The 27,120-nt window shown below is 43.0% G+C and overlaps 1 protein-coding gene across 4 annotated transcripts in view; it reads right to left on the bottom strand.

Moving 5' to 3' along the window:
- OSBPL3 (oxysterol binding protein like 3) overlaps window positions 1-27,120 on the bottom strand; it is a 161,163-nt gene that overhangs the window by 126,561 nt on the left and 7,482 nt on the right. For all 4 annotated transcript variants that reach the window (XM_037041278.1, XM_037041280.1, XM_037041279.1 and 1 more), the window contains exon 2: window positions 15,200-15,331. The gene's annotated coding sequence lies outside the window, so the exon portion shown is untranslated. The remainder of the gene's footprint in view (window positions 1-15,199; window positions 15,332-27,120) is intronic.

Raw genomic sequence — 27,120 nt, 5'->3', positions numbered from 1 at the left:
TCAATCCCCGGGCACGGCATCTGTAGAGGAGGCAACTGATCGATGTTTTTCTCTCACATTAATGTTTCTCTTTGTAAAATCAATGAACATATCTTTGAGTGAGGAGTAAAAATATATATGTATATATATATGTATTAATATATATTTTTACAAAGCATGAAGCAATAATTCTGGTACGATGAGTCAATGCCTGTTTCTTTACCCTGACAAACTCCATGGTTAGCTTTTTTCTTGTACTTGAACAAGCAATATTCTGAAGCCAAGACAGCCACACCGAGTATCGGATAAACTCTACCTAAGGCATTATTTGCTAACAGGAACACAAGAGAAAATCCTCTTGTGTTCAAACCCAGCACCATTTGTCTTCCACATAACAATCCTCCCCTCCTTCAAGCAATTCTTCTCTTTTCCAGGGTGAATATCAACATTTCCTCCTCCCACAGGATGGTGTCCAGCCCCTTCTCCATCCTAGTCACTCCCCTAGGACAGAACCCACTGTGAACACCTGCTCTGATCACTTGACCTAGAGCCCTGTCTATTCATTCAGCAAAGGCTTAGTGAGCACTGGGTATTTTTCTAGGAACTGGGGACACATCGGCTTCAATGGTCCACTGCTCCCTTAAAGTTTAGCATCTCCTCTAGCACCTAGAACAATGCCCCACACAAAGGAAGTGCTCACTATTTTTTTTAAACTGCTCTCATAAAATGTAGCACCTGAATTTGAATACAATGATTCCAAATGTGGTTTAACCTTGAACGTGGCACACTCAGACATGGTGGAAAGATTACTTGCAGCAAAGGATAAGAAAAAAACTAGAAGCACACAACTCACTCACATATCTTAAGAACCTAATATCAACATGAATCAGAATGTGAGATATAAGCTGTTCTTGTTCATAAGAGGTTCACATTATGTCTACACTTTGTTCAAAAGTGTAGTTAATACATTTTAGAGAGATGCAAAACAGTTGACTTAAAATATATTATTTCTTGGTACTTGTTCCTACTGCTACGTAACATGTAACATTAGTAACTTTAAAAAAACTATTTTATTTGACTCGTAATTAGAGGAAGGGGTCAAGAACTTGGGAAAGGCTTGGCTGGGCAGTTCTGGCTCAGGGTCTCATGATCAGATGTCAGCTGGGGCTGGAATCAGCTGAAGAGACGGCTCCCTCAGGAGGCTGGTAGTTGAGGCTGGTCGTTAATGCTGGCGGGTGGCTGGGCGCTTAGCTAGGGCTATTTACTAAGCTTCCCCAGTATGGAAACCTCAGAGTAGTCATATTTACATACAGCAGTTGGCTTCCCCAGAACTCGTATTTCAAGAGAAGCAGACAGAAGTCGCATGACCTTTTATGACCTACTGTTAGAAGTCACATAGGGTCCTTTCTGCCATATTCTATTGGTTGAAGCAGCCACAAGATGACTCATATTCAAAAGAAGGGTATATAGACACTACCTATCGATGTACGGGAATTTCTGGCCATTTTTTAAAAACTGCCACAGTTCTTAGAGGGGCACGTTTCAATTACTTAAAAAATGCCATTAAGTAGAATACTGCCTGCTAGATATGAGTCATTATGAGGAAATATTATCATTATTTTGTTTACTCCAAATATCTTCTTTTGTTAAATAAGCTTAGCTAATTGACTGGCTTAACAAGAAGGTCATGGTACAGCTTTTGGACTTCTGAACTCTGAAGTAATGAGAGGCCACACAAGCACAGTGGTCCTGCCCATCTCCTAAGGCCAGGCTCCAGGTCCACCCTGCCCCCTCCAGGTGGCACTGCCCTCTCCCTCCCCTGCTCTGCTCACTTCCCTGGTCATGGCACACTTTGGACAGCTGCACCATAGTAGCAGGTGGGGTGGGGAGGGAGAGCAACGGGAGAGACACCGACTCCATCTGTATCGTCAGCTTTGTGGGAACAGTAACTCTCTCAATTCTCTCTCTTTCCCACAGTACCAAGCAGTAACCCCTAAAAGACGGGCTGTTTGGCTTGTGCTTCAAGTAAAACAGATGAGCCTTCCTGTTCATTATTCCTGCCCCATTCATACCTTTAAATCACTAAACAAAGAAGACAATCTGTATCAGAGGAGGCTGGAGTGCTGAGTTCTAGAGATGCTTGGAGCTGTCTAAAAATGACAGAGAATGACAACATATGATCTCACTTATATGTGGAATCAAAAAACAAACCAAGAAAAAAAATCTCATGGACACAGAGAACTTAGTGGTAGTTGGGGGGTGGCGGAGTGATGGGTGAAGGAGATTAGGAAGTACAGAATGCCCTACTTTGAAATGAGTAAATGAATGGCGGGGCAGAGGGAGGGGCTGGTGTGCAGCTTGGTGACTATAATTCATGGAACTGCAGTGCGTGCATGACGTTGGCTGGGAGAGTGGATCTAGAACGTGCTTACGACAAGGAAAACAATTACAGCTCTTATGGTGACAGAAGATGACTAGTCTTACTGTGACCATTTCAGAGTGTACGCAAGTGCCCGATCATGCTGCACATCTGAAATTGATACAATGTATGTCAATTATACCTCAATAAAAATATGTATATAATAAATTAATTAATTAAAAGATGGGAGTTCCTCTCCCTGGTGAGATGTTTAGAAAGGTTTAAATGTCAGATGGAGGTCGGACTTAAAGATGTTAAGGTTCCTTCTAAGAGTTCACAATTCTATAATACAGGATTTATAAAATAAAAGCAAAGCCAAAGTCATCTGAACATGTGAAATGTTACCATTTACTATTTGCCTTACCAAAAATATACTGAAATAGAGAAAAAAGCTTCTACGAAACTCCGAATGAAGCTCTCCCGGGCACAACTCAACGGTCTGCAGAGCGGCCCACAGGACGTAGGCAGCCTGGCTTGGGCAAAAGCCTGCAGAACAGCATTCCGACTGTGCCTGAACTCCCCCGGGGCTGCCCCTCCAAGTCACACGTTGTCACTTCACCAACAGCCACTAACAAGGAATGAATGTCAGAGTTCCATTTTCAGTGTAATGGTCTTTCAATCTTTATCTGAGGATATGTTTACTGATTTTAAAGAGAGATAAAGAGGGAATGGGGGGTAGGGGGACTGGGGTGGGAGAGGGAGATGGGGAGAGAGAAAGGGAGGTAGGGAGGAAGAGAGAGAAAAAGAGAGAGAAAAAACTCTTGTTTAGCTGGGATTATATTATCCTGGGCTTGGGAAGGACCATGTGCTCCTTCAAACTAACCAGTTAACCTCCCAAGCTTTCTGAAGGCTTCTGATGGGTCCACCTCCTCCCCCCCCCACACACACACAACCAATCTATTTCCTAGGTGTTCTGGGGTTATAACTTTCAGCCAATCCAACCCTTTTCCCAGGCTAGACTGACGGGCCTCTGTAGTTGCCAACTTGGCTTCTACTGTGCAAGTGCTTGCCTCCCCTCATAGTTTGGGCCAGTGGACAGGGGAGATTGAAAAGCTGGTCCTCCCTCCCTGTACAGGGGAGGAAGGGATGTTAATCCCCTTGGTAGGGCAATGCTGCTATCCCCTGGAGTGTGTGAAGTTGTAGCTTCCTGGTTAAGCAGGTTTATGGTCCCTAGTAGATGGTGCTGAATAATGTCTGATTTCCTTTGCTTCCTCCAATTACTCAGATCTAGCTACCTATGCTAACAAGAGTATTATTAGATACTGTGTTTCACCAATTCTGGAATGTATTTTTAACACCTCCGATATTAGGTGTGTCTCACATTTAATGGCCATCATAGTCTACTGGACAGCATATTTTTCTTCCTTAGCGATACATTTTCTTTTTTAGAGGTACATAAATTAATGCTGGATCTTACAATTAACTTGATTCAATGATATAGTTGGCTGCACTTTATATAATCAGTCCATTCTTGGTGTTGGTATTGGCGGCAGATACTTCTGATGCCCCTTGTTATATACACCCTCCCTCAGCCCAGCTCTGATTTCAGCCACAGACATCGTGGGGGCTCTGAGAAGGGTAGACTCAAGCTTCCAGTTCCCACCACAGGCAACACAGGCTGGATCTAGAACGTGCCTGTGATGGGTGAAGGAGATTAGGAAGTACAGAATGCCCTGTACGTCTCCCTTGTCCTGAGCTGAGCACGTCTCAGCCTGAAGGCTGTGCAGCCCCCGAATGGGGAAGCATTAACAGCCCAGGTTACAGCCTCCCCAGAAGGCTACAGGGACCACTGTGTAAGTGCTCCAGCCTCTAATCTTTCTAAAGGAGGAATCGGAGAGCAGAGTCGAGCCCCAGTACTTTCAGTCTTCATAACGCACTCTCCCATTGGCTTTTCCTCCTCCCTGAACCTCTCCCTGCTCTCTCACTCCTGCTTCCTAAATTTACCCCCCAGATGAACTGCCTGCACTCCCTCCTTGCTTGAGGCTATGGTTTCAGGGAAGCCCGAGTGAAGGCAGTGGCCATTCAGGTTATTTCTAGGTCTCCGTTTGTACCTTCCAGCTCTCAGACTCCAAGGGATCACCTTCCTTGGTACATCCCCGTGAGGGTGGACCTGGTCCGACTAGAGGAGCAAACTGCCTCCCTCTGCTGAAGCCCAGTGAACTGAACGGCGACTAGAGGACCAGGCCATCCAAGACGGACCAAGAGAACCATTGAGGGAAGTCGTGGCTGGTGCGTGTTGGGTTTCAGATGATGATAATCCCATTAATAAAGTCACTTGGCAAGTCCGTCCCACAGACACAGCCCGACTGGAGGGCCTGGCCTTGCTGGACTATTTAAACAGCTTCCAATGTTTCCGTGTTTTATAATGTCTGTAAAATTCACCTACTTGGAATGTACAATTTGTTTTCCCCCATGGAAATGCTATTACAAATGATTAGGTTGCCAGGCCAGGCCATTAAAAGTATTTATTCTGTAAAGGCGCAAAGTGCCAGCACAAAAGTGCCTAAGGAAACATAACTTTACCACACTGCATTTTTCTTTAACCAGAGAAGATATTTAGTAACGCAATCAAGGCTCCAGGAACACATAGTCCCCTCCCAGATGTGCGCAAACAGACACGGACCGACACACACACTGGCGGAAGGGGCTTCCTCAAGAATCAAAATGCCTGCACTGATGTCCATTTCGGTCCTTGTCACCAGTCTTGAAACCAAGACAGACCCCAAAATAAATAAATAAACTCATCAAACCTCTCAAAGGCCAAAGTAGAAAGTATTTGGTTCAACACACAAAGCTTGTAAAACTTCTTGGCTAAAGATAAAAGGGAAGAAACAAGGCCGGTCGGAACAAGTTCAGAATTATCTCTGCTGTGTGGCCTGAAAGTCCGACCACCACCACGACCAGGGCAGGGCCAGTGCCCAGCAGATGAAGGGCCAGTTACAAAACCAGAGAACAAACCTGAGGTGAAAAAAAGCTTAGTCTCATATTTATGTAAAGCTGAGTCTTAAATCTTAGTTAAGATAAAAGTTGCATTTATATGAAATTGTAGCAAAGCCTCACAATTAATACTTGTTTATTTAATATTTATATAATAGCCACCGCCACCCACCACCCCATAAATAACGTGACTCTAATATTTGAAAATCATATATCTCATAAGGGATGAATGTCCAAGAACTCATATGACTTGTCCAAGAATTCATATGAATGTCCAAGAACTCATACATAAAGAACTAGTATGACTCAACAGCAAAACAAAATCCAATTAAAAATGGGCAGAAGATATGAATAAACATTTTTCTGAAGAAGACATGCAAATAGCCAACAGCTATGTGAAAAGACGATCAACATCAGTCATCATCAGGCATATGCAAATTAAAACAACAGCTAGACACCACTTCGTGCCTATTAGCATAACTGTTACCAAAAAGACAAGAAACAACCAGTGTTGGTGAGGATGTGGAGAAAATAGAACCCTTGTGTACTTTTGGTTAGAATCTAAATTGGTGCAGCCACTACAAAAAACAGTTATGAATATTCCTCAAAAAAATTGCTGCATCCACACACGATGCAGCCATTTCCCGAATGGGTATTCAGCCAAACAAAATGAAAACACTCACTTGAAAAGGTATATGCACCCTCGTGTTCACTGCAGCAAGATTTACAACAGCCAAGACAAGGAAACAACCTGAGTGTCCACCAATGAATGAAGGGTGGAAGAAAATATATACACACATACTCATGCACATATATATGAACATTTTCTTTACCCACATATACATAGACACACACATACACATATATGCACACACAATAAAATAATATTCAGTCATTTCAGAGAAGAAAATCTTGACATTTGTGACAACATGAATGAACCTGGAGAGCTTTATGCTAAGTGAAATAAGTCCAACAGAGCAAGACAAATACCGTAGGACTTCACTTATATGTGGGATCTTAAAGAAAGAAAAGGGGAAAAAGAAAAACCTAGTTCACAGATACAGAAAACAGATTGGTGGTTGCCAGAAGTGGGGGGCGGGGAGAAGAACAGGTGATGGAATAAAAAGGTACAAACTTACATTTTTAAAATAAATGCCACAGAAATATAAAATATAGCATAGTGGCTGTAGTTAAAAATACTGTATTGCTCATTTGAGAGTTGCTAAGAGAGCAGATCTTAAAAGTTGGGAGGGGAGGGAAAGAGAAGAGGGAAGGGGAGCAGAGGGGAGAGCAAGAAAAGGGGTCTCCCCTAACACCGATTATTGATGACTGGGGTCTCGGGTGTAGACAGTGAGAAGAGAGAATAATGAAATTCGGGATTGTGGAAATAGACTGCCAAATAAGTCAATCAAAATCTTATGTACAAATCTTTTTAGAATGACCTAACATAAGCGGGTCCTTAGGTGGTCTCTGTTCATGTTTCTTAAAAATAAATGTGCTTTGGCCCTGGCTAGTCAGCTCTGTTGGTTAGAGCATCATCCCAATACGCCAAGGCTCCAGGTTGGATCTCCCTCCAGTCAGGGCACATTCAGGAGTCAACCAATGAATGCATCAATAAGTGGGACAACAAATTGGTGTTTCTTTCTCTCTCTCTTTCTCAAATCAATAAGTAAAAATATTTTAAATAATAAAATAAAAATAACAAATAAGTAAAATGTCTTTTATAAAGCAATGCCTTGTTCAAGTAAAAAGTAAATCATAATTACTTATTCCATTGTGCATAGAAGATTTATATCTAATTTCAGGTCCCTTCTGGTTTAAAAAAAGAGAGAGAAAAATTAAAAGTAAATACAAACCAAAAAGGTCACTCAGTAATATTAAATATATATACACAGAGGCCATGAATGTGAATGCAGATACAAAAATGGAAAAAAGAACACTTTTAGAGCTGAGAAGGAGATTTGGTTTCCAAAAGCCACAAAAGTGTTTATAACCTAAACACACAAAGGTATCTGATTCTTTTCCCCCAAATTCTCTAGTTTACTAGAAAAGATGTAAGAATTAAGCTTAAAGGAAAGTATTCCCACTGTTTTCTTCCATTTAAAAGCCTACAAAAAAAGCACCACAGGGGAGAAACCTGTATTGATTATCCTTAGTGTTAGCAAGAAAATCTCTGTATTAATTTCACTCTAAACAAACACAAAATAAAGACAAAACACTCTAGACATAAGCCTTCTGCAAAAACTCTCAGAAATTAAACATAACACCCACAGTACATCTTGCAGCTTGAATGAATAAATAAACACTTTCAGAGAGACCTCAAATGTTTTCATTTTTTTAAACATAAAAGGGAATCACTTTATTCAAGTATGAATGAGACTATAAAGAGTTTGTGTATCATTGATAACACTCCCTGGGGATGCTCTTAACTGGATTATCTCACCGAATAACTAAAAGGAAGAACAGGAGTGAAGACGGAGGGACCTCCTCCGGCCGTTCTTGCATGCTCTGAAATAAGAGCTCAGACACGGATAAAGTCTTCGAATGCAACAGTGAAGATGCACTTGAACTACCCAGGCACCACAGGGACACACAAAATTCTACTCAACAAGACTAATATTATTTGAGTTAAGATTAGTAATCTAAATAGAAATGAGGAGAAAAATTTTAAGAACTAAGCAAAACATAAGTAGTTCAACCTTTCATTTTAGGAATGGGAAAACTGAGGCCCATGGGCTCAAGATTTGCGTGGTGTCACATTGCCCCTACTACCGCGTCCCTGGGGACCCAGGTCTGCCTCGTGCCTGCCCTGACACCGACTCATCGTGCACTGTGGCAGGCTGACGCCTCAGGGATCTCAGAAAGTATGGTCTACTCTTCCACGTCTGAAAAAATGTTTAACATCCTGAAACAATAAATGAAATTTTAGGTGTTGTTCTACTGATTAAGAAAGGCCTGGAAGGAAGGAAGGAAGGAAGGAAGGAAGGAAGGCCGGCCTCGCATGAGCCTCCTCAAGAGACTTGGTACTAAAACTTCTCACCTAGTTCAATGTAGTTCATGCCAGATACATGTATAGTTATAGACAAAATCCTACAACATTCTTAACTCTGTGTATTACCCCAACCCTCAGGAGATCAAGGTGATTTCCAGGATTCCCCAGCCCTAGCAATCGCACACCAATGAATGAGAGTACCATTAAGTTTCCCAAATTTGAAACATCTCCACACCCAATCCCCTTTCCCTTCCTCCACCTCACCTGACACAACTCTGGGCTTTTTGAATGCAATACTACTTTAAAAGATGAAAAGATCAAACCTGCACTGGAGCAGTTTTGGTTTGTCCCTCTAATGGTTCTGGCAACTCATCCAGCGGCTTGATTCCGACAGCCGACCATTTGTCAGCTCCACCGGGGAGCTAGCCCTCACCTCCCCAAATCAAGCATCCTTTCCCTGGGGGTTCCTTCAGGGAGAATTATAGCAGCAAGTTCTAATTTCCTGTCCCCGCAGGAAAGATTGCTCAGAATGTGGGTTTAAATGTCTCTTATGAAAGTAGTGCATGACAGCTGAATTACGACCGAATTTTCAATCTTCATCTTAAGTAGGAATTTATTAATTGAGTACTTGTTATTATTCTCAGTATGAAAACCAAATAGATGAACAAAAAAAAAAGGACTAAGCTTGTTAAAAAGCAGTCAGATTGTATCCCTGATTAAGCACCCCAGAGCCAAGGAAGGAAGCTCATTTTAATCAGAAGCTGTAGATTTATAGCTACTCCCTATTTTAGGACCTGGCACAGTAGATGCTAATAAATGCTGACTGAACAAATAAAAATGAAATTTCAAGCCACTTTCCACCAATGCACAACTGAGGCTCCATTCAATAAGTGGTGTGTGCCATCTGGCTCTGTGTTAAATGAGCAGCAGAATGAACCGAAAGGCTGCAGCATGCACCCCAGGATAACCCTTGCTACACACTGTGAAACAAAACAGTTCGTGAAGAAAATAACCTTCCTGATAACCCACTCCACAACAGTGACAGGCAATCTGAAACATTTCCTCAGTCACTGGGACAGACCTTCAAACACACTCGGAGAAAGGGCTTGAGTAACGCCAGAGATGACAGCCCCAGAGAGATCACACGAAGCTTTTTCCATCCAAAACCTTTCTCCCTCTTTCACGGTGATGCACCCTCCCTCCTCACCACCCCCCACCCCCATCAAGAACTGCAGTTTTCACGGAGACAAACAAAGCAGCTCTGATGTCAAAATATACTGTCACTCAAGCCAAAACACCATCCTGAACCCTAGAAATCATCATCTAGCTGCTTTATTATTAAAAGTCTTTCTAGTCAAAATCTTTGGATTAATCTTTTTGCAAATTAAGGTATCTTTAGACATGAGGTTATTATTTATTCTCTGTACCAAGAGAGACTGTTACTTTTTAAACCTTTCTCCGTAAGGATGTCAAAATCTTTCAGTCACAAGGTAGGGCATCAAACTAAAATAGCCTGCAAAGTTCTATATAATTACAAATGTCATTATAGCTACTCTTATGCCAAGAATCATTTGTGCTACTTGAATTCACACACACACATTCACTAGGGACCCGTTTTACCCAGACATTTCTGCTCCCAGCGAAGTGTTTAGACAAACGGCACTCTCACCATCCCACCCATAGTATTCCCGGCAGCCTGGCCAATTCTCTCATCCAAATCAGAAAAGTGGGGGGAGGGCACAAAACGGCAAGTCCTGCCATGCCTCTTACTCCTCCTCTGCAAAGAAACTGAGGTTCTGTCCCAATAGTGAGGGAAAAAGAAGTTCGAACCAGGATGCTAGGCAAACAAAAAGTCATTCTGCACTGACACACTCTTCAATTTCAAATCTGGTGGTTTTTAATAGGAATATGGGGACCAACCTATGGTACCTAGAAAATATAAAACTGGAAGACACTTTGAAAGGATTTTTTTTGAAAAGAGCATAAGAAATGTACTACGTCTGATCTATGGTCCCATGACCAAGGATTCTTGCCAATGGTACTAAAGGGATGAGATAGGTGTTCCTTCCAATGGGATGGGTCAGAATAAAGGATAAAGCAACTGGGCAGATGAGGAAGGAAAACATGATCCCACCCTCCGTAACCATGACTTCAAAGACCCGTGATGTCCCTTGGTCACCAGAGGGTTCACAAGACCCAGGATTTTATTTCGCTCCCTGCTATACATATGCCTGCATTTGAACAGTTTCTGGCATGTAAGAAGCTCCCAATTAATCATTTCTGAACCAACACAACATTACAGCACGATCATCCATGAATTTGCTTAAAGCCAGTAGCACACTAATTCACCAGCTAGGACTACTAATAAAACACACTTAAACCTTTCCCATTATGGGCCTGGGTGCCACTGCGTTATTCAGGGATTCATTTATTCCTACAACAAAAAAGTACTGAGCACCTGCAATTTGCTAGGAATTTTTCTGGCACTAGAGGGGTAAAGTGGTAGACGAGACACAGAGTTCCTGCCCCCATGGTGCGTTGAATCTAGGGACTCTCCCTGGCTGCTGTGGGGCAGACAGGCTGCTAGGGAGGAGTGGAGGGGCAAAGAGGCCAGTGAGGACACCAGTCTAGACCAAAGGTGAGATGATGACGGCTTGGACCTGAAAGGTTTGGTGACAAGGGATTGGATTCAGGATATATTCTGCACATTTAGAGGTTGATGAGAAAAATCCAGGAGATGGAGAAATTGCTAACGCAGGACAGAAGGGATGAGCCCATAGGCAAAGCCCTTGAATGAGCAACAGAGGTTGGAACTCCAGGCACCAGTGGACTGTTTCAGACGCAGACAGGCAAAAGGGATTCATGTAATAGGTGGAAAGGTGGACAGTGTGGGTACCATCATCTTCCTTAGCACCAACGTCTTCAAAAAAGGAAATTCTTATCTAAACAAAACTTTTTAGGTTGCACGTTAAGCCCATTCTCGTCCCAGATTAAGAAATACAATATATGTTCATTGCATTTAGAAATTTCAGAAAATATGTAATTCCACCATCTAGTGATAACTATTATAAATTTTTGTTGCATTTCATCCCTAAACGTTCTCTGATCACCTATCTAATTTATTCTGTCATTGGGTTCATACTGTGTATATACTTCGACATCCTGCTCTTCTCAGAAGCATTCGTCCTGTGTTGCACTCACACGTTTCTCAGTTTAATGGAAAGACTGACTTGGCGTCAGCATTGTGTTTGAGTCCCAGCTCCACCACAGACAAGCCTTCAGCTTCCTATGCCCCTTCACTGCTCTGGCCTTCAGGGCAGCTCCAGCGACCTCTGGGTCCTTGCTCCTGCCATCTTCCCACCTTTCTAGAACAGAAGGTCAGTCTCCATCACCAGCCTCTCTTCTGCACACACCTGAACAGTTCTGTCTCAGTCATGTTCCCATGCTACACACTCTCCCTGGATCAATCCACATACCTCTTGGTTTAAAGCTGCTTCTAAGCAAGTACTTTCTTTGCACGAGCCAATGCACGCCTCTTCTCTCTACCTGTATGCACTTCTTCCCACAAAGCTGCTCCCGTTGATGTGATTATTCAAGTACCATCCACCTGATTACTCTGCCACTGTCTCCTAACATCTGACCATTCGTGTGCATTCTACCTCCTTTGTCTACATCCTCTGACCCTCCTCATATACAAACATTTTACCTTTCTTTTCAGATACGCTCTATATTATCTAAGCCCACCCCACACCTCTTTTATCTGCCCTGCTACTTCTCTCCACTTCTTTCCACAAATTTATACTGGGCTCCCTGTTATTTTGCAAACACTAGGCTCCCCCTGCCCCAGGGCCTTTGCACTTCCTGTTTCCTCTAGCTGAACCACTCTTTCCCTAGACTTTTGTGTCACTTGTGTTTGTCTCTCCTCAGGTCTCTGCTCAAATGTCATCTTATCAAAGAGGCCTTTCTCCATTCTATATAAAATCAAATTACAACACCCAGCCCCTGGTACTCTTATTTATTTAAGCCACAAACTCTCCCAGGGCAGAATTTTGTTCACTGTTGTATTCCCAGGATCCACAAGGGGCCTGGCCTATTCATCGGCATTTAATAAATATCTATGTAATAAATATTTTTGAAAACATACAATCTTGGAGATTGTTTCATATCAGTATTATCAATAGAGAGGGACTGCCCCCTTCTTTTCATTGGGTGCGTGGGAAGCCATTGAATGGAGGGACTGTCTTCTACATTTAGGTTATTTCCAATCATTTACCATTATAGTGGCTTGCTCATGCATAAGCTATTTATAAGGTACGCTTCTAAAAGAGAACTGCTGGATCAAAAGTATACATTTTCAATTTGAGAAAGAATGCCAGATTGTCTTCCATAGAGATTTATGCAATGTATTCTTCTTTCAGCCATAAATAGAGACTATTTCTCCACACATTTGTCAATATACCTCTTGTCAAACATTGTTGTAAAATCTCAGCAAAAAGAATAGTAAAAAATAGCATCTCCATGTGTTTCCGTTTGCTTTTTCTAATGAGTTTTTTGGTTCTTTTTTGATTGATAGACTCTCTTTGAGTATTGTGAAAATTTATTTCATCCCCTTCAATTTTCCTCTTCGATATTCTTCTGCACATCCTGTAATCCAGCCATTCCAAACTACCTGCTATGAGCTTCTCAAAGTTCAAGGCCTAAGTCTTCATCTTAGCATCCCTTATGATGTCCAACATGTCCACTCAATTAATGTGGAATGAAAGACTGAATTAGAAATAAAGACTTTGAATTTTAGTTATAGACATCCCTTAAACTCCCAAACCAGTGTTATAAATCCAGTGATGGAGATAATGAAATGAAATGAAGGCCTGGAGACTTGTTCTTGGGCCTAAAAGTCCATATCGCAACTTAATAAATGTTAATAAAATCCTTCTTTTGAGTTTTTTACTTAGTGTTGTTTAACACTGAAATTGTGGTTGTGACTTAAATGACTACGGAAAACAACAAAGATCAAAGTGCTTTCTTAAAGCAAGGTACTAATGACCCATAAACTTAGGAAAAGGTGATCAACTTCTTAGCTAATCAAGGAAATGCAATTTTAAAATCACAAGATACCATTAAGCCTCCAACAGAATGGCTAAAAAGAAAAAGCTGGACAATGCCAAGTATGAATGTAGATGAACTAGAACTCATATACCGCTGGAGGAAATTGGCACAACCACTTTGGAAAAGGGGGTAAATCAACAAAAGCTACCCACGTGCCAAGGCTGTGCCCCAGAAATTGTACTCCTAGGTCCACGGCCTATAAAGACACACATGTTCACCGGAAGCTATGTACAAGAATGTCCACAGCAGCATTATCTGTAACAGCCTAAAATCAGAAACACACAAATGTTTGTCAATAGCAGAATAGAAAAACAAATGTTGGTATTCATACAATGGAATTCCAACAGCAAAGAGAACAAACAAGCTACAACATCACACCAAAATATGCGTAAATCACACTGATCCAAAGAGCAACTCAAATTACAAAAACAGGCAAAGCTAACCTGATGGTGTTACAAGTCAGGGGACCCCCTATGCAGTAGTATAGGGACTGGGGACAATATGAGGAGGCTTCTGAAGAAGGGGCAATCTTCTGTTTCTTGATCTGGATGCTGGTTACACACTGGCCTTCATATTATGAAAACTCATTCAACTACATTCGTGCTTTGTACCCTTTCCTGCATGTGCATTACGCTTCAATAAAAAGTTTACCTAAGATTGAGCACGGGCCTGCGAACCAGACGATTGCGGTTCAATTCCCAGTCAGGGCACATTCCTGGGTTGCAAGCCAGTTCCTGGTAGGGGCCAGTTCCTAGCAGGGGATGCACGAGAAGCAACCATACATTGATGTTTGTCTTTCTCCCTCCTTCCCTTCCCCTCTAAAAGATAAATAAATAAAATATTTTTTAAAAAAGTTTACCTAAAAGAAAAGCAATAGGCCTAACCTCCAAAGGAAAGTACATTTTTAAAAATATCTTTCATGAATAAATGTTTTTAAATGTCATAATGAGCATTAGCCACTTGCAAACCCAACTGCTTTGCACTGTTTGACCCAAGAGCCCACTACTAAAAAAAGACCCCAGAGAAAGGAATTTTCTGTTCCTGGAGTAATGCAGAGGCCACAGATGGTGTTCACAATTGTTTAAGAAAAACAACAACAAAAAGGAGGTGACCAGAGGCGATCAGCTAGAGGGAATAAGCCACAACTGCAGAAAAAGATGAAAAGAAACAAAACCTTCTTAAAATTATAACACCAAAATAGCAATTACGCTTAAATAAGCCTTCTGCTGAACTACTAAAAAAAAACACCTACTTATTCTAATGCAGATATGTGCCTCAGTGCCCAGCTTCCCTCCCAATATTATTTTAAAACACTGCATCACAGACAAAAAAAGAGAGAGAGTGCCATGTGAGTAGTAATTAATGGCAAGTGCAGGTGTCTGAACAGAGGGAAACCGAGGGAATGAAACACAAATCCTTCCACCTCATTAGTCTTCTAAAAATATTCCTGCAGTACAAAGGCATGCCCTGCTGACGTGGTATTTAAATGAATGAGAAACCTAATCAACATGGGGTTTGTGACTCTTAACCATAGCCCATATACAAATACTTTGGAGATTTTTAAAAAAAAAGGGAAAAAATTGATGGCACAACTATTCAAGCAATGCTTCAAATAAGCACAGAAATGGACGAAATAAAATCAATAAACATTAAACTCAGTTGTCTGTGCCAATAGAGACAGATTTTTAAAAAATCTTTTCTATTGGGCTATGAAATATAGAAATAACAGACACTTGGGAGACTGATGAACAGACTCAAATACTTACCCTCTTATGAACTTGGCATTAATTCATTTTTAACTTGATCTCAATAGGACTGAAGAAGCAGGCGAATGGAAAAGATGCGAAGGTCTTGGCAACCACCAGAAGGAGGTGACTTTGCAGCCAATTTTCAACGTCCTGTTGTAAAAGGAGACACCAAAAGGATGATTAACTGAAACTCACAGCCAATCCATCACAGTTCATATCGGTCATCGTACAAAACTGGTTTTGCAGAACTATCACCAGGTAAGCAGCCCCTATAGAAAGAAACAAGAAAAATGATGCTGTTGAGGTTTTACTGCTCCCTTGGGCCTTATCTCGTCCACCTTCAGGCAAAGGTGCTAATAAATAGTGAAATTTTCAGAAGGTAGGTAAAAACAATGAAAACAAGCAAAAGATCTGAATAATCAAACTTTCAATTAAATTTTTTAAATATCTGGAACTAGTAATTCTTGGCTCATGTAATGATTTTTAAAAAAATTGTTCTCCCTTACAGAAGTAACCATTTGAATTAACTCCTAATGATCAGAGCTAGGAAGGGCATTAAGGGGAAAAGGAAAATGGGAATTACCTCCTTTATTGGAGCAGGTTTACTAAAGGCATCTATGCTGACAGTTCAGCCAAAACCAAACATAAACTGTCTAACACTGACCTGGTTAAACAGGTTTAAAGAGAAGATCACCATCGTCTAGATAAGAATAACTGAAATTAGCAATAAAAACAGCAACAAGAAGACTTGCTGAGGGCATAACAAGGGCTGGCAGTTAGGTTAGTACATTCATCTGAGAATAACTAAGAGGCCTCGCTAGAAGAACTTGCAGAATGAAGACAAAATAAATGCATGGAGAGCACCCGAGCGGAGCATGTATGCACTCACCAAGCGTCTACCCTGAGTGCTCACAACACTGTAAAAGAGGGATATCCACCATGTTTGTCCAGCCAACTCATCCTTCTGCTTCCAGAACCCCAATCTTTCTGTGAGATCCTCTGGCCCCTGCCAGGCCAGTGACAGCCCTGATGGCCCTGTCCCCAGTTACTGGTTTTCAGAGTTAGGGGCATGACCAAAAGCAGGGACAATCAGAAGCAGCCTTCATCTCCAGAACAGCAGCAGTATGTAGGAAAAGGCCTGTGGCTGATGGGAGGCACTCACATAGAGACAGCCTGGCTGACAGTGAAGCCAGAAGGGGACGGGCTGGGAGATGGCAAGAAACAAGGCCCCGAAGACATGATTTGAGTCCCTAGATCCAGCCACGCCAGAAACTAGACCTACTCTTAGACTTTCCAGCAACATAAACCAAGAAATTTTCTTCTAAATTGTCTTTGAGCCGGATGGGTTTCTGTTACTTGCAAACGAAACATCCTAATACACCACTGTTGCTGTATTCCTTTAAAAATGTTTATAGGCATAATTCTTCAGCCAGAGCACTCACCCCCAATTACTAAAAAATCAAAAAATATCTTTTGAAATGGAACATCTGAGAAGTAGACATGAAATAAGTCTGTCCTTTCTTATTCCCTGCATCTACAGACCTTTTGAAGACTGAATTATTTCCTCCCACAAAAGAGAATAAACTTCTTGGTGTAACTGATTAGTCACACCACATCCTAATACTAGGTTCTTTGGGCCTTTAGAACACCAAAAACCAATGTGTTCAGCTCAGTCTTCGTGACAGACCCCAAGAATTCATAGGACGAAGTAGAATTTGAGTTTTCACATTAATTTCTTTCTGCCTCCTCCCTGAAAAGGAGGAAAACCCAAATAAAGAGTGTGCAGATTCTATGAGCCCCCCTCTGACCCCACAAAACAGAGGCCAGTCATGTGATCAAACCATAGTTACGAAGTGCCGATGTCAGCAGTCAGGTCTGTGGGTTTTTAATGTGCTCACCATTCCAAAACCATATTCTGATAGGAAAACACAGACTGGCCACAAGAACCCACGAGGATCTGGCCTGTACTCTCCACCCCTTTTTGCTGGGATCTGTCCTGGGTAGACAGTAGCACATCCAGTTGAGCTCGTGTCTGATTACCTGGGCACATTTGGGTGAGGGGAGGATGCTGAGCCAGGTTCTGAACAGCAGAATGTGCCTGCATAAACTGGCAGAAAAGGCACAGGACTGGAAAGAAGCCCAGGGGACAGAGACCTGGACCTGCTTAGGCCCTGGCTTTGCAAACAACTGTGTATGACCTCATATAAGCCATTTCACCTTTCCAGGTGCCAATTTCCTTAGTTTTGACATGTAACAGATTAATGTTTTCTATTGTGGGTAGTGACTCAGGGAGTGGATGGTGAAATCAAGTCAGTGGATCAAGACCAACCTTAAAAATATGATTCTAGGACTGAGATGGAAATTATACCAGGTGAGTCTAGAGCATCTTGTAGTGCCAGAAAGTGAGGATGTACTTCCAACGCAGACAAGGATGGGCTTATGTTAAAGGGACGCAGGAGTCAACTGAAAAAGCTCCTTCTAGTCAAAGCTGGAACACTGACATAAATAAAGGGCTATTAGATTATAGGTCAAATAAATATCTAGGAATCCACAGTAATATCAATACTGATTAACTGAATAAATAAATCAATGAATGGGGGAGGATAGACAAACCTACATGCAGAACAAAATAACCTATGTAGAGACTCTGCCCTTGAGGTGGGACGTAACTCCTTGTTCCTTCAGTGTGGGCTGCACGCAGTGGCCTGGGGAAGGAGTAACTTCACAGCACAGTAACCTATGAACACTAGCTCAGCCAAGGGACCGAGGTCAACATCAACACGGATACATCAAGTTGGCAGGATGTACACTCAACATGATGTGATGAAAATGGCATTACCTCTGTGGCCTTCCCCTCAAAAACCCACAACCCCAGTCTAATCATGACAGAAACGTCAGACAAATGAGGGACATTCTGCAAAATACCCAACCAGCCTTCCTCACAATTGTCAAGCTCATCAAAAACAAGGAAAGCCTGAGAAACTGTGACAATCAAGAAGAGACGTGATGACTAAACATAAAGTTGAACCCTGGATGGGACCCTGGAACAGGAAAGGGACATTAGGTAAAAACTAAGGAAATCTGGACAAGGTGAAGACTTGCACTAGTAATATTATACCAGTATTGGTTCCTTTCACTGTGACATATGTACCTTATTACTATAAGGTAGTAGTTATAGGGGGAATGATGTGTGGGAGCGTATGGGGACCCTAGCCATTATCTTCACAACCTTTTTGTAGATCTAAAACTGTTCTAGCACTGGCTGGGTGGCTCAGATGGTTAAAGCGTCAACCCATATGCTCAGCCAAAAGGTTGAGGGTTCAATCCCCAGTCAGGGCACATACCTATTACAGGTTCCATTCCTAGTCAAAATGCATATGGAAGGAAACCAATCAATGCACCTCACATCAGTGTTTCTCTCTGTCTCCCCACTCCCACTTCCTCTCTCTAAAAGTCAATAAACATATCCTCAGGTGAGGATTAAAAAATTATTAAAACTGTTCCAAAATGATAAGCTGTTTGAGTATGAAGGCAGGTTAAAGCAAACTGAGTGTTATTAGAGTACATGACCTCTAAGCTTTCCACTACCTTTAAAGACAAGGAACACAAAGGCTACCCTCAGGCCACAGTAAGAAAACCCAGATGCAAGTCTCAGCTCTGCCATTTGCCCCTTGGGTAAATCCCTTCCGTGCTCAATGTTCTCAGCTGGATTTTCCCCTCCAATACAACAAGGCTAGTCCCTGTCCTGCCTACACCTCGCAAGCTTTTGCTTTGTTGTGAGAGGTAAAGTATATCGAAGTGATTTACAAATGTGGAAATGCTGTGCAAAATATGGAGGTTATGATAACCAGAATTCCCTAGTTCCTCCCTGAATCAGAGTGGACTCGGGGCTGGTGGAGGGAGACTCAGAGTCTCTTGCCTCAGCTGAGCTGGTGCTTGGATTCTCAGAGGGGTCCCTGGACCAGCAGCATCTGCATCACCTGTGGCCTCATCAGAAACACAGAATCTTGGGCATTACTGCAGACCCACCAAATCAGAAGCTCCGGGGTGGGGCCCAGCCATCTGGGTTTTCACAAGCCCTGCAGATAATGCTACTGAAATTTAGACCCCTGCCCCAGAGAAAGCCATCGGGGACTGACATACTATGAATCCCACATGAAGGGACCACGCTCCTCCGGCGGGCTCCCTGCCCAGCCAGCAATAACATGGCTCTTGAACCCCCTTCACATTCATTAACACTCGGCTAATTCTCACACAACTCCTCTGAGAGAGGAGGAGGACATGGGAAAGTCCCTGACATGCCAGACCTCTGTATGAGTTAACCAGCCAGAGCCAGCCCCAGAACGTGGTTATTTTGCCCAATGAATCTGTGCAGTTCTTAGCAATGAAGGAAAATAGGGGCATCTCCCAGAACAACACATCACACATTTTACAAAGACCCAACTTCCAGTATCCTGTCCTTCTGGTCATACAGCATTCGTCAGATAAAAGCGTCTCGATCTATGGATCAGAAAAGGCAGCTATCTTATATAAACAGCCACCTACACCCACCTACCACATCAAAGTACGACCTGCAGATGCCAGAGAACAAAAGAGGCTTTCAGGTCCTTAATCAAGAAACAAATGATGCAGAACTGAGAGTAACAAACAAGCTGGAATGCTATTTTGGCCAGAGAGCAAAGACTGGAAAAACAGGAATTACGAGTCTGGAGTACAAGCTGGTCGGCATGAAGAAGTCCAGACAGACCTTTTTCTGAACGATGTCTGGGCCACGGTTATTGTTATTTTCTGCATACGTGCCGTTTCCTCCCATCTGATGCCTCGCTATTGGTATTACTCCTAATGGCTCACATACGACAAACCAGAGGAGAGTAGTCTAGGGAAAAACTGCACTGGAAAGCTAATCAGGGTGAAATTTAAACTGCGGGTACATGTGTGTCGTTCCAAGGTTAGAGGACTGCTGATACATCCTCAGTGTCTCATGCGTGTGTTGTAAAGAACACTACTTCTATAACTCATATATAACTCATACACACAAAAATAACTACCTCCACTTTCCTGATTCCCTATTCGCTGTCTTCTGGAAAACAGAATCTCCAGCTCATCATTTACTGACAGAGAAAGTGAAAAAAGATGAACAATACATGACCACAATAGGCAAATTCAGCTTGAGTCCAGAAACAAACCAAGGTCTAGCCATGGATGGAAAGGAGTGAGGCACCCACTGCACCTGCGAGCCCCTTTGTGGACCTCCTGGCAGGTGGGCCTCAGCAGGACAGACGGAGGGATCCACCTGGACCCCAGGCTTTTGCTGCACCCTCAGGCACCTCCTGGCCATGTCCCCCAGCCTGGGAACCCCAGCAGGGGCAGATACTACTAGAGGATCCAATTACCACCTTCCTTTCCCCCTCAGTGTGTGATATGACATGGAAACTCAGGCTTGAAGTCAGAGAAAATTGTGATATTGCTGGTATTATAACCGAAAACAATGAAGCATGCTGGAAGATGATCACAGACCATGTAATTGATACAAAATTAGAAATACTTGCTGTCTTGGAGTGTCTACAGTCTCCTACTACTTCTTTTAGCTTAATGAAGCTGACGTCATGTCTAGAACTAGGTTTGGGTGATTAATTCAATAATGACGACCATTCAACACTGCTGTCCCTGACTAGATGAACGTACTGAACGTTTTCATTGGTTCTCTGTGCAGACTCAGCCTGCACAACATCTCATGGCCTGGGTTCGAGTCTCCTCATGAAGTATCTCCAAAGGAAACCTGATTGCGTGGAGATTGAAGTTGGAATTACAACTCTGAGTCCTTCTGGGCACAAAGCCTTGGTCTGTAAACTCTGTAATAAATACACAAAGAAGTGTGGAAACCAAAGGCTGCTTGCTGGAGAAAATATTCAATTGTTCTTGCTTCATGTAATTACTAGCCATCAGTAGGAATTGTCCGTGAGAGTAGTGATTTTTGAAGTTACAGGACCATAAATGTTATAAATTTCTGAGCTAGCTTTTTTTTGCAATGGGTCTGTTGCCAGAACACAGGTGTAGTAAAACCACTACTAAATCAAAGCCAAAATGGAAATGAAAAAGACCCATATCAACATCGTCGTCCTTGCACATGTAGATACTGGCAATTTACCACTGCTGGCCATCTGACCTACAAATGTGGTGGGATTTAAAAAACGCACACACACGTAGAGAGAAATTGATAAGGGCACTACTCAAACAGGGAGGGGCTCCTTCAAGTACGCCTGGGTCTTGGGTAATCTGAAAGCTGAATGTAACCCTGGTATCACTGCTGATAGCTCTCTGTTGAAATTCGAGAGCAGCAAGTACTATGTGAGCATCATTGATGCCCCAGGACACAGGGAATTTATCAAAAACATTACTACAGGCATATCCCTGACTGACTGGGCTGTTCTGATGGTTGCCACTGGTGCTGGTGAACTTGAAGCAGGCATCTCCCACACTTGCAGACCTGGGAGTGTGCCCTTCTGGCTCACTCACAGGGCGTGAAACAGCTGATGGTTGCTGTGAACAAAATAGATTCCCCTGACCTGCTCTGCAACCAGAAAGAGGATAGTCTAAAAAGTCAGCACCTACATTAAGAAAATTGGCTACCACCCTGACACAGTAGCGTCTGTGCCAATTTCTGGTTCAGATGGCAACAACGCACGGCAGTCGGTGCTAACATGCCTTGGTTCAAGGGATGGAAAGTCACCAGTAAAGATGGCAGTGCCAGTGGAACCATGCTGCTTGAAGCCCAGGATTGCATTCTGCCACCGACTCATCCATTGACAATCCCCCGTGCTGCCCCCCCAGGATGTCTGCAAATGGTGGCATTGGTAGTGTCCCTGAATGCAGACTGACGTTCTCAAACCCAGCAGACATGGTGGTCACCTTTACTCCAGTCGACGTTACAACTGAAGTAAAAAGTCTGTTGAAATGCACCATGAAGCTTTGAGTGAACCTCTTCCTGGGAAAAATGTGGGCTTCAACATCAAGATGTGTCCATCAAAAATGTTCGCTGAGGCAATGTGGCTGGTGGCAGCAAAAATGACACACCATTGGAAGCTGCTGGCTCCACGGCTCAGGTGATTATCCTGAACCACCCAGGCTGAGTCAGGCCGGCTATGCACCTGTGCTGGGCTGCCACGCAGCTCACATTGCTGGCCGATTTGCCGAGATGCAGGAGGTGACTGATGGTTGTTCTGGGAAAAAACTGCAAGAAAGCCCAGAGTTGTTTTTTTTAAATACTTTATTTATTTATTTTTAGAGAGAGGGGACAGGAAGGAGAAAGAATGGGAGAGAAATATCAATGTACAGTTGCCTCTTGTGAGTCCCCTGCTGGGAGCTGGCCTGCAACCCAGGGATGTGCCTGACTGGGAATCAAACCGACGACCCTTTGCTTCACAGGCCTGCGCTCAATCCACTAAGCTATACCAGCCAGGGCTGAAAGCCCAGAGTTTTTTAAATCTGGTGATGCTGCCATAGTTCCCAACATGTCAAGAGCTGCTCTGAGTATCCTCCTTGGGTCCATCTGCCGTTTGTGACACAGGACTGAGAGTTGCCGTGGGCATCACAGCATCCAGCAGTGATGCTGCTGGAGCCAGCACAGTGGCCACGTCTGCCCAGAAAGCTCGGAAGGCTAGACGAAGATCATTTCCAACACTCGCCACCCCGGCCTTACTCAGCGGCTGAAGAACCGTCTCAGAGCTCGCTGTCTCACTTGGCTGTTTGATAGGAAAAGACTGGTTAACGATTACAGTGCACTGGAAAACCATCAGAAGGAACATGTTTTGTAAACCATGTGTTTTGAGGGGTTTTTTTTCACGTGTGGCAGGTTTTGTTATTAGTTTCTAAAATCAGTACTTTGTAATGGAAACAACTTGACCAAAAATCTGTCAGAGAAAATGAGACTCATTAAAACAAAGTTCCATGAGAAAGGAAAACAACAAGAAGTAAGAGAGAATTGGCACCGGCCGTCACAGTTCCTGTTTGCAGAGTACCCGTGCTCACGGGCCGCCGACACGCTGTATCTCAAAGTGCCATGGTGATGTTTCCCGTCTCCTAACAGACGTCGCCTCCAACAATGAATACTGAGTAAATGCTCAAGAATACAAACTGATTAAAGCATATTTCCTGGCTCAAAAACATTTTGTGGCTCTCCAATTGCCAGAGAATGGGGCAGCCATGCACCACCAGCAAACTCCCACGCACCTCTGCCCTTCATCTAATAGCTCACTTTCGGCCTTCGCCCACCATTCCCCTCTTCCCTGAAATGTCTTAACCTTTGAAATCTTACATTTCAAGGTCGTGCTCTATGAACATCCCTCCAGGAGCTCTTTTCTAGTTTGTTTGTTTTTGGGGGGTGATTGTCTTCCTTTATTCACCAGCAATCGTGGAAATAATACCCACCCCAGACAGCAGTCCTGAGAATTAAGTCAGGTGGTGTTCTTTCAAAAAGTACTGAGAATAGTGAGTAGCTTTTTGTAGGCCATCCATATTGTATCATTATACCGTCCCCCTACTTGTGTGACTAATTACCCTTCCCCTATCTACCTCTTGGCTGGCATTCCCCAAGACACCACACGCATCCCCTTCTCTCTCCTGGGATCAGCCCATAAGGGACATAGGCTGGGCCTCCCTTGGAAACCTGCACTGCCATAATTTCAGCTAAACTGCCGACTCTCAGAAGTGATCACCACTTTGCCCTCTTCTGAGTTACCTATACAGGTCATTTCCACTAATCTCATCCATACCCTTGAAGCTCAGAGTGTTCAAAACCCAAACCATTCTTTCCCCCTAAGATCTACTGCTCTATTTTCAATGGCACCTTAAATAACACAGTCACAAAGGCCTAAAACTCTAGAGCCATAGTTTTTGTTTTCTAGTATATTTGATGCCAAATAAGTAACATATTTACTTGGGTTGGAAGGTGCAATTGAAATCTCACATCTGTACCTTTGCCACCGTTCTCCCTCCCTTGGGGAATTGATGCTACCAATCTCTTGTGTATCCTTAAGAGATAGTTTATATTTAGGACACACACATTTACTTTACTAGTAAATGTTTATCTACCAGCTCTCTGGAAAAACAAGGTCCTGGTTTGTTGCTTCTGCTGGTTTCCATGATACAAATACTTCCACCATGGCCAGTTTCAAACTATGACCCAAAGTCACTGACCCACTTCATTTTTGACCTGTTTGTACCAACACCATTTATTATCTCCCATAGAACCACCTTTGCCTTCTCCCTCAACCCCATCCCCCACCCCCTAGTTCCCAGAGGCTCTCATTCTAACTTTCCAATATTTCTGTGTTGTCTTTTCTTTCTTCTCCCATTGTGAGCACCCTAGTTTCGGTCTCATGCTGTTTGAACTCCCAGTCTGACCTTCTCTGCCTTCACTAGAGTATCTTCTCTAAGAGAGCTCCCATCCAACACCTCCTTGTTCACTGTCTACAGAATAAAGTCCAAACCCTGACTATGGGATTGAAGATCCGCTGCAGCTGGGCCCAACCTACCTCTCCATTCTCAGTTCCTGTCACTCTGGCATTTGAAAGAGTCCTTCGCAATAAAGTGAAGGGTTCGTCATTCCTTAAAATGCTATGCATTGGCTCATCCTGCACTCTCTGCCTGCCAAGTCCTTTCGAATACCTAGCCTTCCATTCCCTTCCTTCATCTCAATCGTGTGGGTCCTTCCAGGCTTGGTGCAAATAAATGTCTGCTTCTCAGCAAAAGCACGTCCGATGGCTCTTGCTCTGCTCTTACAGAGTCACGGAGGTAGGGGCACTGCTGGGATTGGATCCACATTCTGATTCCCAGGCTCCGAGTCCTGTGCTTTCCACCACACAGAATGCCCGGCAATAGAGGCAGAATGACCTGCTTCCACCCCACTCTGCCCCTTGTTCCCTTAGTGACAGTGGGTAAACTACTTAAGCCTCTCTAGGCCTTTTACAATCAGGGGTCCTTTGAGTAGAAGCAACAGAAACCAATCTGGCAAATGAAACCACAGAAAATGTATTGGGAAAATATCAGTTTAAAAGAACTGGGGGGAGGCTGGAGAAGCAAGCAGTTGCACAGGGTCAGGAGACCAGAAGCCAGACCAAGGCAATGTGGTTGGAACAGAAATGGTCTGGTCAGGACGCACCTTGGGCAGCAGAATCTCCATGACCCTTGGCCTTGGACCCAGACTCCAACAAGAAGCTCACAGGGCCATCCTTGGCTGAGAAGAATGGGGCCCTCATTTTGGCCCCAGAAGACCATACCTAAAGGCAGGGAGTGATTTCTCACATGGAAATCTGAAAAGGTAAATGCATGTGAGACACCCAATGAGCAAATAACTGTCATTGTTCCCCAGCCATCTTTAAAGACAGGATGGGGTCCCTGTTCCCTAATGCCTCCAACAAGCTCCAAGGGACACATCGGTTCATTCCATATACACTTAAAACTTGCTGGAAGTGGCTCTGAACCTGTGAGAAAAACCCAAGTGGGTTTTCCCTATATTCTCTGAGGCCTTCCAATACCCCCAGTTCACTTCGTCTCAGCTACTAGACAACTGAGCTACAGCAGAGTCAGAGCCAGCAAGTTATTTTAAGCTCCTTCTGTGACTATGCTGGAGAACAGGTTGTTAGATCTCATGCAGTTTTAGTTACAAAGGTACTAAAAATGCAACTTCAGACTTAATTTCCCATAGCAAATAAACAAAGCTATGTGTAGCATCATAGCAACTGAAAACCTGGAAGAGGAGTTAAACCCCTCCTCGGGCTTACTCACTTCCACCTGACCTCCTATGATCAGTAGGGGGAAACAAAAAGTGCAGGACTTCCCACATCCGGCTCCTCAGAGGATTCCCCAGTCACATCCCCTTCCCTCCTCCTGCTTCAGACCATCAATGGCCTGAATCGTGACCTACAGAAAAATGGAACTTTACTCTCCAGGGTCCCAGTACAAATGCAGACTCATTCCTTTTGAGCCACGAACCCCCATTATAATGAACCAATTGTCACTGTTTAACATCTATATCTCCTTCTATACTGTAAGCTCCTTGAAGGGGGTTCCACATCTATTCAGTTCACCTCCGTGTGCCCTGTACCCATCAGAAAGCTGGCACGTACAATAAATACTTATTTAATGTACAAACCAAAATCCTACTGTGTGCTTTCAGTCTAGAAAGGCATTTCCTTCAAGTTTAATAACGTTTGTCAGATTAGAAAGATATTATTTAGCTTGTGCTTCTATCCATTTCAGATTACTGCCCACCACAAGTAATTTGGGGAAGAATATTTCATAAGATTCAAACTGTAACTTTAAATTCCTTGTATTATATTTGATATTAAGACTGAAAACAAGCACAAGAATCTTTAATAATAGTACATTTTAATACATACATAGAGGAATGTTATATTGAGAAAAGTGACCCACGGAATATCGAAAAAACAAACAGGCATTAATATTTTCTCCATAGAGAGTAATCAAATAACAAACTTTATTTTGTTTTATCATGAAAGTACAGATCCTCTGATGACCTCTTGGTTGGGCTGCTAGCTGCAATTTAATGCTTTCCTACTTTACATTCAGGCGATTTTTCAGTTCAGGTCCACTCTTCTATGTCCAAAAAACAGGTGAGAAAGAATACCCTCTGGGCTCATTTGTCACAGAGAACTGCTTCTATTGCCTTGGCACCAGATGTTCTGTGAGTTGACACAGACATCTAAACAGTGACAGACAGGACGTTCATCTCAAGAAATGTTACAGGAAAGCAATTTGCTTCTCAGCTCAGAATCCACACATTATTGTTATTATTATTTAAGAAATATGTATATTCCACTTATATCCCAATGGTCATGGGGAATCTAGAAACAATCATTGTCTGGCTCCCAAACAGACAAAAGAATCAGATGAATAACTAAAGGAGAAATTCTACTTCC

This window comes from Sturnira hondurensis, unplaced genomic scaffold (assembly GCF_014824575.4).
Source record: "Sturnira hondurensis isolate 20B ecotype Veracruz unplaced genomic scaffold, ASM1482457v3 Scaffold0002840, whole genome shotgun sequence".
NCBI classification, from domain to species: domain Eukaryota; kingdom Metazoa; phylum Chordata; class Mammalia; order Chiroptera; family Phyllostomidae; genus Sturnira; species Sturnira hondurensis.
Note: the sequence above shows the minus strand (reverse complement) of the source record. Positions and strands in the feature narration are given on the sequence as shown.